We start from the raw sequence: 13013 nt of genomic DNA on the forward strand, positions 1-13013 counted from the left end.
GCCACACGTGTTTCAAGCGCTGGTATTCCATCTTCCAGGGGAACGCCAACTAGACCAGCTGAGTAACGTACAGCAGATCACTCTGCTGAAAACGCTCCTTCTAAATTCTAACTTTTGCGTCAAAGAACCGCTGGATGGCAATAATCACCGGAGACGGCACAACTAGGAGCACGATGGTAAACGAAAGGAGAGACGGTCAAATTAACTAGCAGATTGACCAGTACCTGCTACCTGACGAAGGTAATTAGCTAGAAAGCAGGGTTCAGATCCTCTCAACACGCAGTTTACAACCACCCAGAAATTGTTGTCCGTCAGCGCAGGTTCACAGGTTGGATGGAATGATCAATTTGAACAAAATAGCGGTTCCGTAATGACAAGAGTCGACGATGAATGCTGGTGCTTACTGCGTGGACAAATAACATAAATGTAATACTGTCAAAAATGCGATAATAATGCAAAATCTAATATAGTTTCAAGAAACCGCCAAAAACCTGTAAAAAAAAAGTTTTTATTCACGTACATTTACCCAACGAGGTTCACCGAGTTGGATAAATGTACGACTCGCTCTGAAAAAATCAAGTTTTTTGCAATTCAAAAAAACACCCTGTGAATGGAATTATAAGTGAAATGTTCATGTAGTTTTTTCAATTAAATAAAAAAATAACAGTATTACTTTTCGAAATAAGTGCTGAAAAGTTCACTAGAACTTTTCAGCATTTATTTTGAAAAGTGTTACTATTTGATTCTGTTTCTTTTGGTAGAGAAAAGTAGGCATAATGACAGGCCAATTAAGTAGTGTCGCGACGGAATTGCAAAAAGACAATTTCAAAACAACGCTGAATAGGGAACACCAAATTAAATAGAAATGCAGAGCAGTTCATAAAATTTCATGTTCTTGTATGTTTTTATTCCTGTTAATAAAAAAAATATGTTAAATGAAAAGAATAATGCTACTTCTATTCATTTTATTTATACAATAATTGCATCAAAGTACTTTTTGAGGCCCCGAATCCCCTACAGGAACTGGGGATGGTCTCGAACGTAAAGATGTGGGTTTTGTTTGTTGGCAAGACTTGTAAACGGAACCATTGCCGGACAACATCACGAAACGTGCCTCGAAAGGTGCACTCTTTTTCCACCGTTTAGACCCTACAACGTCGTCAATCAAATATCGAATATTGGTCAAAATGTAATCTTTGGCGCACTGCACGCGTACGCTAACGGTTAACAGTTTCTATCACAAAGATGCTCAGCCCCAAAAGTCTGGACACGATCAAAGTTTAATCCGGTGTTGATCCGTAACAGGTTACCAGTGTGGGAAACTAGATCCAGCACCGTCTTCAACAGGACGCCGTTCAGGTTTAAGCATGTCGCGGTGGAGACGATTCCCTCCTCGATGCTTTTGGCAGTCGAACAATCGACCGGATCGAGCAAAATGATACGGACTTGCCAGACCGACGACCTTGACCCTGTTCACCGGCTTGGAATGGCCATGCATATCCGGTCGCTCGACATCTTCTTCCGCTCGGTGTACTCGGTCATGACCATTCTGGAAAGAGATTTTTTGAATTAAGAGATTGTTTTGGTAATTTTCAAAACGATTCCACAAACCAGACTTGAAGCAGTTAGTACATAGATTTTTCAAGTCCATGTTAAAGATCAGCATCAGATGAACAGCAACATCACGACCTGTGGCTGTTGACGGCACTTGTTGATGGTCATCTTGTTCTAGGCTTTCCGCTCGTTGCTGGCTACCGTCCGGGTAATTTTTTGCCAAGTCGTAATCGTCTCCCTGTTTGGAAAATTTAAATCGACTTGATGCATTGCGTGGCCGCGAACCCGCCCAAAATCATCCTTATTGTTGCGTCATGGATTTGTAAACAGTTGACCGAGATTTGGACAAGCTAAGTAGTTTTCCGACGAGATCTGTAATAAAAATTAAGCAGGAAAAAAACGAACAAATAATGAGCTGTCACCGTACCGGAAACTCGAAAAAAAAACTTACCTTAACACAAGTTATTCAGCTTTACAACATTAAAACACTTAAAAACGGCAAAAAGCAAAAAAAAAAAAACAACCACAATTTTCAAAACACGAAGAGTTCTATGCGTACTCTGCAAAATATTATTTACATTGCCGGATAGGATGATTTGCCAGGAACCTATCTGACAGTTGTGGACGAGAGCGCTGATTGGTTGTTTCGTTCTCCTAACGGTTTCTCTCTTTCGCGCTGGAAGCATTGAAACATTTCATGCTATCAATCAGCTGTTACCTACACGTTGCGCCAGGATTGGGTGATCATAGTTATTATAAAAGTTGTTATTTTTAAATCAGGATTTAAAGTTAATCTGAAAAAGTCCTATGTGCAATGCTACACGAGTTTGGTCCAATGTGTTATGTCTTATGTGCAAAATTTGTCCTATGAAACGTGTCCTATGTGCACTAACAGGTCGTATGAAACAAATTGCTTCAAAAATCAGTTTAAACTAGACTTTTGATTATTTCCGTTAATCACACATAAAAAGCATCATTTTAGGTTCATTTGGGCGTTTTTAGAATTGATCAATACTCAACCGTGTTTAAATAGGATTTAAAAATGTTCCACAAAACTTCGACATGAAATTTCTCAGAATGAGGATTTTGCACATAGGACCTTTTGAAAATTTACTCTAGAAATGCTTGCATAATTCATCGCAACCGTTTACCTTTTTTCAAGCTTTATTACTGTTTCACTTTGTTTGCCACACGCTGCGCCGCGCGAATTAAGAAAAATAAAAGTTTTCTTTTTTCACCCTCGAGGGCAAGATTATAACTGTTCGTCCTCAGCTGTTTTGAATTGTTTTTTTCGAGCAATTGGGAAGTGCTTTATAGAGCAAAAGTACTCGCTTGCAGAAGAATGGTTAAAGTTTCACATTCAATCAAATTCCAACAAAACGAAGAAGGAAAAAAATAATCATCGACAATTTTCATGCCAATTGCTCCTTGGAGAGTCATCACTGCCGCACTGAGTGGAAACTTGAAGGGGACGAGGAACCTCTATTGGACCTAGTCGCGTACCTAATTTCGTTCTATCAGCATTGTGTCGAAACTTGGTACCTCTACCCTACAGCTACTTGAACCAGCTGCTCGTCCTCGAAATCCAATGTCCGTTTTACGAACATGTGATGGTTCGGTTCATACATGTGCTGCGGTGAAAGTACCGAAAAATTAGCATACTTATACACGCTTTGCTGCTCCCCTGAGTGTAAGTGTGGGGTGGGTGGGATTTTCCTTTTCGTCCCACAATAAGGAACTCCTCTTGACATATAGGGAAACAGCACACTCTCTTTTGTTATGGCGGTGATGGCATGCTGCTGATGCACTCTTCAAGGACAGTTATTGGAGAAAAGCTTTTTTTGCCCTCAGAAAGCCATGCGGACAATTGAATTGTCCGATTTGGGACTTGGGCTTTTGTTGTGATATCTTTTATGTTTTCTATTGTGATTTAAAAAACTGTGTTTTTTGCAGAATTTCAATCTGGCCGGGTTGCCAGAACCTGACATTTATGGGTTTTCAACGTACGAAGAAAAATATCAGAATAATTCAAAATTATCACACCTGTTTAACAATTGCATTACCAATAATGTGTATTCCATAGGTACCGTAAACCGGGGTGACATTGATAGCATTTAAATTTATTTTTGGAATATTTTCTTACTGGGAAGGTTTTTCCCAAGATTTTTTTTAAACATATACTGGGGTAGGCCACACAAAGTCAATGCACTAATTTTCATAAATAGTTTTTTCAAAAGTGTTTTAAAAAATAGTCACTTTAAAAATTTTTAGTTTGAATTCTGGGGTGACTTTGATAGTCATAGTTTTGCCTTCCTCACGTTACTGAGGAAAGGCTATAAAATCACTCGAAAAATGAACTTCTCAATTAGACCTCCTAGACCCACCTTCATGTATACCACGGGTATGAATCTTCAAGCAATTTCAATATGGCGACTTGTATCAGAAGAAAGTGAGGCATTTTCGCTAGTTCTCACTGTTCTGTGTTCTGCGTGTACGTCCGCAAACATCGACCTCACACATACTAACACAAAGCGCCACCAAGAGGCAAAAGGTGATTACGAATATTTTTGGCACTTTCGTTAAAAATATGCGGTTTTGCAAAAACAAATAACAAAACCAACTTTTAAGTATAGTTCGACTGTCAAACTTGTAATTCGTCGCTGATTTGTTCGAAAATTTGTTAAAAATAATAAGTTTTTTGCAGCACCACTTTTGGACGGACATTTCTGTTGTCACCTTCTGGTTCCTTGGATTGGCCATGGAAAATTTCACAGTGTAATAAACAGGGCAGCTACCACCACGTGGCGCCACTGTTTCGAATGAGAAAATGATACAGGTTTTTCAGACGAGTTTCAATCCCGTGTGTATACCTATCGACTCAAAATCAAATTCTGAGCAAATGTCTATGTGTGTGGTGGGATGTTGATCAAAAAATTGTCACTCGATTATCTCGACATTGGCTGAACCGATTTTGTCCGTTTTGGCGTCATTCGATCCGTCTTGGGGTCCCATAAGTCGCTATTAAAAATGATAAAGTTAAGTTTAGTACTTCAAAAGTTATGCTAAAAAAACAAATTTAACAAAAGTCCGGAAGATTGTAAAAAGGGTGGTTTTTGTAAGAAAACCCGTTATGCTATACATTTTTAGGAAGGGATCTTTTCAACGCGTCCAAGACATTGAAGATCTGACAACCCTATCAAAAGCTATAAGCACTTCAGAGTTACTTATGCACCTTTTTGAGGCCGGATCTCAGATATTTTGATGGAAACGTTGTCCGGATCGCTCATGCGACCTATCGCAGGATGGGTATTCACAAGACATCTAACGCGTCCAAAACATTGAAGATCTGACAACCCTATCAAAAGTTATATGCACTTAAGTGTTATTTACGCACTTTTTGCATTTTGGATAGCACCCTTTAAATGTGAGGAAGGCGCTAACCACCTGAAGGTGGATTAAGTAACGTATTTCTTGTTAAAATCAGATTTAGTGTGTTCAAATTACATTATTATGTCAAGGGTACCATCACTAAAGTAGCTGATATAGTTTTTAAGAAAAAAAACAATGTTTATATTTAGTTAACTAAGTTTATAAGCTTTTTAACAAAATACATATAAATTTTAGGTAAAATTGAGAAAAAAAAACCGGAATTTGGCGTGAAATTTGTTAAAACTGGGTTTGTTTATAAAATTACTGTTTTATATTGTATTTTATACTGAATTGTTTTTCAAAAAACATATTATTTATTATTTAAAAACTTATTTACCCTTCTCCTAGTAGAAAATTGTCCAAAGAATCCGAAAATGAATTCCGTTTTCCGATTCAAAATCACGTTCATTGACAAAATTATGACACTTTGAGAACTTTTAAACAATGACTTTCATCAACATTTTCTTAACTATAAATAACTAACTTTTTAAACTTTTCAAAATTTTATGAAAGGTTCTTTTTGAGGTAATCATACTAACCGTGGTAAAAAAGTGTTCAATCTCTACCACGGTCAGTATGATTCTAAACAATTCGTACGTATTTTAATTGTACTCTTCATTTTGCGGAAAAATCGCAAACCTATCAAAACCACCCGGCTATCAAAGTCACCCCGTTTTAGGGTACACGGTTTTTATTTTATTTCATTAAGGCCATTGCAAATATTTTTCACAGTTTATGTCGAAAGCTACCTTGAATTGGACTTTTCGGTGAAATGCATTATTTTTCGAAACAACTGCGGAAAAGTTGAACTTTTTAACACACAAATGAAAGCACTGCAAACTGCAATTAAAAAAAAAATTACTTGGCAACACTTTGATGCACATGATGGTAATGGTGAGGCAGAAATTGTACAAAAATTGCGAACAAAATTAGAGAGATATGTTTTTTGTAAGTTAAGCTTTAGCTTCTTCCTAATTCAGTCAAAACTAAAAAATCTATAAATATTTCAACACTGCTATGCGAAATTAACACTTCATAACATTTCCTCTTATTTTGTAGGACTGATTTTGTATATTTTACTCAAGGTGTATTTTCATCTTAAACCTAATATTATATTTTTTGAAAGAATAAGCGTCCAAAAACCAAATGCCCAAAATCAACGCATCTACCCTACGTGTGACCTTAACATTGTGTTTCAGCTGGATCGATGGCAAAAATAAGTGCTTTTCAGTCACACAGTCCAGCCGTGGCGGCACACATACCAGCTTTGCCAGCGTGCCCTTTTCCCCCTTGTTTTTGACTTCCACCAAGGTTGCTCTCCTTTTGTGTTCGATCGGGAAAACATTGGAAAATTAGTACTTACACCACCACCGCGGCTGCAGGAAGTGGTCTCGGATGTGGTTTAGGGGGTTGATGGTGGTGGTGACGAGAGAGTGGTAGTGATTAATTATGAAAATGGAAGTGAAAATCATCCACATTTCGGGGAAGTCGCACGGAAAGAATGGAAATATTGGAGAAATTTGTATTGTGGTGGGGAGAAGGCACTAGGACCTTTAATTTTTGGGGTTTATGACACAATCCTTTTTGCATTCCTCAGTTATTTGTCAGCTTGGTGCGAAATCAAATGATGCATTATGATGGTGATTATTTGGTTAGCGAGTCGAATTGCGACAAAATTTAAAGAGATGTTTTTTGCCTTTCTTACTAAAGAAAGGTATAGGTTTTACTTTATGGCTGGACGTCATTTTCATCGTCGTAAATAAGACGATACAGCATGAATATTAATCGGAAAAATCGCCAAAAAATCAAACTGCATTGATTTTCGACGCTATATCGATTCATGTTGACAGAACTCGTCTATCTCCAACCCTCGAATTTTGAGAAAATAAATTCCGTGGAGATCGAGTGATGTTCGTATGTGGTAAAATTTTTAGTCAACCTGTAGTTTTCCAAAAACTGGGAAAAAAATGAAAATGGAATAAAATTTTCATTGTAAAAATTTTAACAATCAATTGTAAATATTTTAATCAATCAAACGGGATACTTTGAAGTTTATTGAAAAATATACCTCAGGATCCCAGATCGGGAAAGTACCAACGTATAACTTTAGAATTATCTTAGCATGAATTCTTAGGGGTAATTCTCCGCCAACTCACACAGCAGTTGCCCCGACCCCTCTTCGATTTGCGTGAAACTTTGTCCTAAGGGGTAACTTTTGTCCCTGATCACGAATCCGAGGTCCGTTTTTTGATATCTCGTGACGGAGGGGCGGTACGACCCCTTCCATTTTTGAACATGTGAAAAAAGAGGTGTTTTTCAATAATTTGCAGCCTGAAACGGTGATGAGATAGAAATTTGGTGTCAAAGGGACTTTTGTGTAAAATTAGACGCCCGATTCGATGGCGTACTCAGAATTCCGAATAAACGTATTTTTTATCGAAAAAAACACTAAAAAAGTTTTAAAAATTCTCCCATTTTCCGTTACTCGACTGTAGGGCGTCCAATTTTCCCGGGTTTTGAATTTCCCGGGAAACGGGAAAAATATTTTTTGAATCCCGGGAATTCCCGGGATCCCGGGAAATTTTTGCAGCAGTCATAAAATCTATGTTTTCATTATATTTGTTACGTTTTTCTAGCTTAAATCATAGAATTAGCTCAAAACTGTTAATGGTGATAAGCTACACTTCAATCTGAACATGGACAGCAGTCTTTAGATAGTGTAAAACACAATTTAAAAATGTGTTCTTTGATGTGCTTTGGAATTTAATTGAACCAGAATTTTGAATATATTTCTTTATTTTTTATTTATATAATATAACTACAAAAGCTTATACAATTTCATTGAAAGTGTCTAAAACAACAAGAAATAAAATTATACCAGACAATGTAACACTTTGGATAAGTTTCGAATTTTATGTTTTATATTTAAAAACATATTTTAAAAATTATCTTTAAGTCACTACCAATCAACTACCAACTGGGGATAATCGGGACTACAGTCTGAATAGGTACAGGAGATTTTAGAGCAATAAATTTGGAAATTTGTGTACTAATTGTTTTGATCTGTTCCTGTTGTAATCGAAATCAATCAAAACAATCAGAACATTATTCAAAAACAAATTAGCTTAAACAGCTGTCTTAATTCGTTACTTTTTCCTGATTTGCTCCAGATGCCGGTTTATGATGAAAAGTTAAATAATTTTTAAAATATTATGCTTTTTTCAAGTTTAAAGTCATAAATGAACGTGAATATAATAATAAGTCTTTTTTAAATAAATAAAATTTAGTAGAAAATATCTTAGGCGCAAAGCATTTTGCGGATCTGTAAACAAAAATTTTAACAATTTTCCCTGCCAAATTAATGTTGTCATATGCCGAATAAAAATTTTAATGCTTTAAAATGCTTATCGATTACTAATTTTCACAACCAAATCTGAATTTCTAGACCAAAATTTGATATGTTTTCAATTTCGGGAATTCCCGGGACAAAATATGAAAAATCCCGAGATTCGGGAATTCCCGGTTTTGGAAAAATCCCGGGATTTTTGTCCCGGGAATTCCCGGGATGGACGCACTACTCGACTGTAAAAAATTTTGGAACATGTCATTTTATGGGAAATTTAATGTACTTTTCGAATCTACATTGTCCCAGAAGGGTCATTTTTTCATTTAGAACAAAATTTTTCATTTTAAAATTTCGTGTTTTTTCTAACTTTGCAGGGTTATTTTTTAGAGTGTAACAATGTTCCACAAAGTTGTAGAGCAGACAATTGCAAAAATTTTGATATATAGACATAAGGGGTTTGCTTATAACCATCACGAGTTATCGCGATTTTACGAAAAAAAGTTTTGAAAAAGTTGGTCGTCATCGATCATGGCCATTCATGGTCACCCGCGACAGACACGGACGACGAAACAAAGAGAAACGCAAAAATTAACTTTTTCAAAACTTTTTTTCGTAAAATCGCGATAACTCGTGATGTTTATAAGCAAACCCTTATGTCTATACATCAAAATTTTGTAATTGTCTGCTCTACAACTTTGTAGAACATTGTTACACTCTAAAAATAACCCTGCAAAGTTAGAAAAACACGAAATTTTAAAATGAAAAATTTTGTTCTAAATGAAAAAATGACCTTCTGGGACAATGTAGATTCGAAAAGTACATTAAATTTCCCATAAAATGACATGTTCCAAAATTTTTTACAGTCGAGTAACGGAAAATGGGAGAATGTTTAAAACTTTTTAGTGTTTTTTTCGATGAAAATACGTTTTTCGGAATTCTGAGTACGCCATCAAATCGGGCGTCTAATTTTACATAAAAGTCCCTTTGACACCAAATTTCTATCTCATCACCGTTTCAGGCTGCAAATTGTTGAAAAACACCTCTTTTTTCGCATGTTCAAAAATGGAAGGGGTCGTACCGCCCCTCCGTCACGAGATATCAAAAAACGGACCTCGGATTCGTGATCAGGGACAAAAGTTACCCCTTAGGACAAAGTTTCACGCAAATCGAAGAGGGGTCGGGGCAACTTTTTCCGATTTCGTGTGAGTTGGTAGAGAATTACCCTTAGATATTTTTCAATTTTTTCAGCTGCATATGGTTAATGGCATGATTAATTTTGCGATTAATCGCTGCCTGTTACCTCTCACGAATAAGACCGAATAAGACTGCTGAGAATAGGTTTTATTCTCAAATTAAATAACAAAATTACATCCTTTTGAAATGTTGGTCTTTATTTTCAAAATATGTATTGTTTTCGAAAAGATCGAAAAATTATAAGAATATTTCATATTTTTAAAGTCAGAAAAAAAATCGGGATTTATCGGACAAAATTAAATTTTGAATGACTATATTTTGAAAATGGTGTACTTAATCAAAAAATTGTAAAGTACTTTTCGATTGCAAATTTGCAAATCACTATTTAAAAAAATAACTAGGGCCATCCATAAACCACGTCGACACTTTTTTGGTAATCTCGAACCCCCCCCCCCCTCGTGGACAATTGTCCATACAAAAAAAATCTTTTTTGTATGGATCGTGGACAATCGCCATACCCCCCAATTGTTCACGTGGTTTATGGATGGTCCCCTAAACAGATGTGGAATTTTGTCTCCAGGAGCGGCCGTGGCTGACTGGTTACGATGTTCGCTTTGTAAGCGAATGGTTCTGGGTTCGATTCCCATCTGCTCCCAACGAGAAAGTTGAGAACATAGAAATCTGAAATGATGAATATGAAAGAAAAATCAAAGTCGGTCGAGGCGGGGTTCGATCCTCCGTCCTTTGGATTGGTAAGCAAAAATGCTAACCACTAGGCCATGACGACTTGGTGAGCGTGTACTGGAATTAGGAATACTGTTACAGAGAGCGAGTTGTGGCGCTATAACTACGGCAAATAGTGTCCAGGGCATTCGTGGAAATACAATGTCCCATCCCAGAGGGTCCCGGAGTACCAACGAATACAACCAAAATCTAGGAGCGTATGGTGGTGTGTCCCCACGCTTCTTCCTCCCCTGTCGATTCAGAATTGTGTTGTTGTTCGAACACTCAGTGCTCAAACTCAACCCAATTACGAGTCATCTCTGCGATACGGCTTTACGCAGTAGGCCTGCCCGCTTTAACGCTTGTGATGTTTCGATGCATTCCGATGCAATGGCGCACTACAAATGTTAATAAATGACAAGAAGAGTGCTAGGCGTCATCTAACCTAAGGCACTCTCCAGGATCCCTTCGAAAGATTGGCTGCGCTAGGGTCTGATTAGATTAGATTAGAACAGATGTGGAATTTTGTCTCCAAAACATAAAAAATAAAAAAAATACGCGTTTTGAGAAATTGGTTTTTTGTAAAAAAAAAGCAAATTAAAAATCACCAAACAATTTTTTTTGTTTATCATTTTTATTCAGTGTAGTCCTTATCCATACCTACATTTTTTCTTCAGAAAAGTTGTAGAGAACACCATTTTGAGCAACTTTGCTCAAGAGCACAAAGCACTATCTTCAAACGGGAAGTTTCTAGAGCCATTTTTGTAATTTAGGTAGAAGTGTTTATGAAAAAATGATTTTTTTGAATTTATCAACTCAGGCTTGTGTCGTAGCGAGTTGGCGTCTTCTAGACATTTGTAGAGATTATTAAAACATACATTTATCTTCCAAGAGAGCGAAAATCGGACTTTTACAACGAAAGTTATAAATTAAATTTAATTATTTTGTTGATTCCTGAAATATTTCAGCTTGTTTCTTCTTTTACAACTAGATCATTTTGTACACTTTTGGGCCCTTCTAGACAATTGTAGAGCTTGTCAAAATGAACATTTTTATTCTTGAAAAATGAATTTTGGTCAATTTTATCAAAAGTTCTGGGCAAAAAACGATTAGAAATGCTCATTTTCAAATTGAGATTAAATAAGTTAAACAAAAAAGACCTCCGAGATATTTTCAGCAAATGTTCTCTAGAATGTGTACTTTCAGATGCTTCTAAGAGCGAGGTCAAACTCCACCACCTTTTCGAGTTATACACATTTCAAAATGGCGTCTTTTTCGTCGTATTTTGGCTATAACTTTAGTTTTAAAGGTCCGATTTTTGCTCTCTTGGAAGATAAATGTGTGTTTTGATAAGCTCTACAAATGTCTAGTTGATAAATTCAAAAAACTCATTTTTTCATAATCACTTCAACCTAAATTACAAAAATGGCTTTAGAAACTTCCCGTTTGAAGATAGAGCTTTGTGCTCTTGAGCAAAGTTGCTCAGAATGGTGTTCTCTACAACTTTTCTAAAGACACCAAAGCGCTATCTCGTCATCCCGTCAAAATAAAAATTCTGAACCACCCTAAAATTTGGACCACCCTAATGTCCACCATACCAAAAGATGCCCCAATTGACCCTGATCATTTGTCCCGAAGACACCAAAGCTCTAAATCTTAACGTGTGGCCGCTATCAATTTTGTCACGCTAGATTTCGGTTTCATGAAATTTTTGTTTGGAAAGCCAAATTTGTATGGAAAATTATCTGGACAAACTAATGATGCAAAATGGATTCTTTGGGCATACCGAAGGCACCAAAAAAATTTAAGCCGGATTAAAATATACAAAAAAAATAATGATCGAAAACTTAGAGAACTGCCCCTTTGTAAAAACACATCACCAGGCCTGCAAGAAGTTTCTAACCCAGCGTACACATGAAGCAAACCAAAATGTCTGTTCACTGCTAGCATCTGACTATAAGCCTACTGTGTCCGTTCAACCACTGCCGCCTGACTCGTGCCGGTCGGCTGCTGGAGAATGAGAGACGTGAACAAACGAACTACACTCACTCAATTCGTGTCGTATGACTGACTCGTAAAATCCTCTCTAAACCTTATTTTGACTATTTTAAACAATTGAATGGTTCTAGACTGTGCAAAACACTTAAAACAACCATAACTTATATTCAAAATTACATTTCCACGCATAAATACCAACTTTTTGTGTAAAAACTTGTTTCTTTATGTGTGTGCGTACAACGTCGAATGAGCGTTGGTCGACTACTGCCTCGCGTTGCAGCTGCTCAGTGAGCTAGGGCACTCACGACTTAGTCGGGTTTGTTTATGTCACGGTTTTGCGGTTCAGTGAATGGATCTCAAAAAATCGTGTATGCGTCGCCGATTTTCGCGTCAAGACCCCTGACATTTTCAGCTCTGCACATCACTATAAACCATTATAAAAAACATCAACCGTCTGTAGAACCTGCGGAAGTCCAACCAACAATCTCTGCGACACATCGTCGGTAGCTCAGCCGTATCGTCGTTTATGATCAATAAATTCCAAACTGTGATTCCGTGACAAAAGTAGTCACACAAAAAATAGTTGCCTGTTTCGTGCAGAGAAAGAGTCAGTCTGTTGATGAGTCGGGAAATTCCCGCAAACTTTTGGATTCGTAGACTCCATTAAAGTGTATTGCTTTAGTTAAGATAAAGAAATGTCACGTTCACAACTGAAACAATAATCTTTTAAAACTATTTCTTGAAACACCTAAATTTATGTTTCAACAAT

General features: G+C 36.8%; 1 protein-coding gene and 1 long non-coding RNA gene across 2 annotated transcripts in view; one reads left to right on the forward strand and one right to left on the reverse strand.

Annotated features, from left to right (window-relative positions):
- The window catches only part of LOC6053538 (protein encore), a 122126-nt gene that overhangs the window by 72448 nt on the left and 36665 nt on the right, over positions 1-13013 (forward strand).
- On the reverse strand, positions 1290-2278 carry LOC119770787. Its single transcript, XR_005278991.1, has 3 exons — positions 2006-2278; positions 1612-1926; positions 1290-1549 (listed from the first exon to the last, which is right to left on the reverse strand). It is a non-coding gene; the product is annotated as an uncharacterized LOC119770787 (long non-coding RNA).

The sequence above is a fragment of the Culex quinquefasciatus genome, chromosome 3, assembly GCF_015732765.1.
Source record: "Culex quinquefasciatus strain JHB chromosome 3, VPISU_Cqui_1.0_pri_paternal, whole genome shotgun sequence".
NCBI classification, from domain to species: domain Eukaryota; kingdom Metazoa; phylum Arthropoda; class Insecta; order Diptera; family Culicidae; genus Culex; species Culex quinquefasciatus.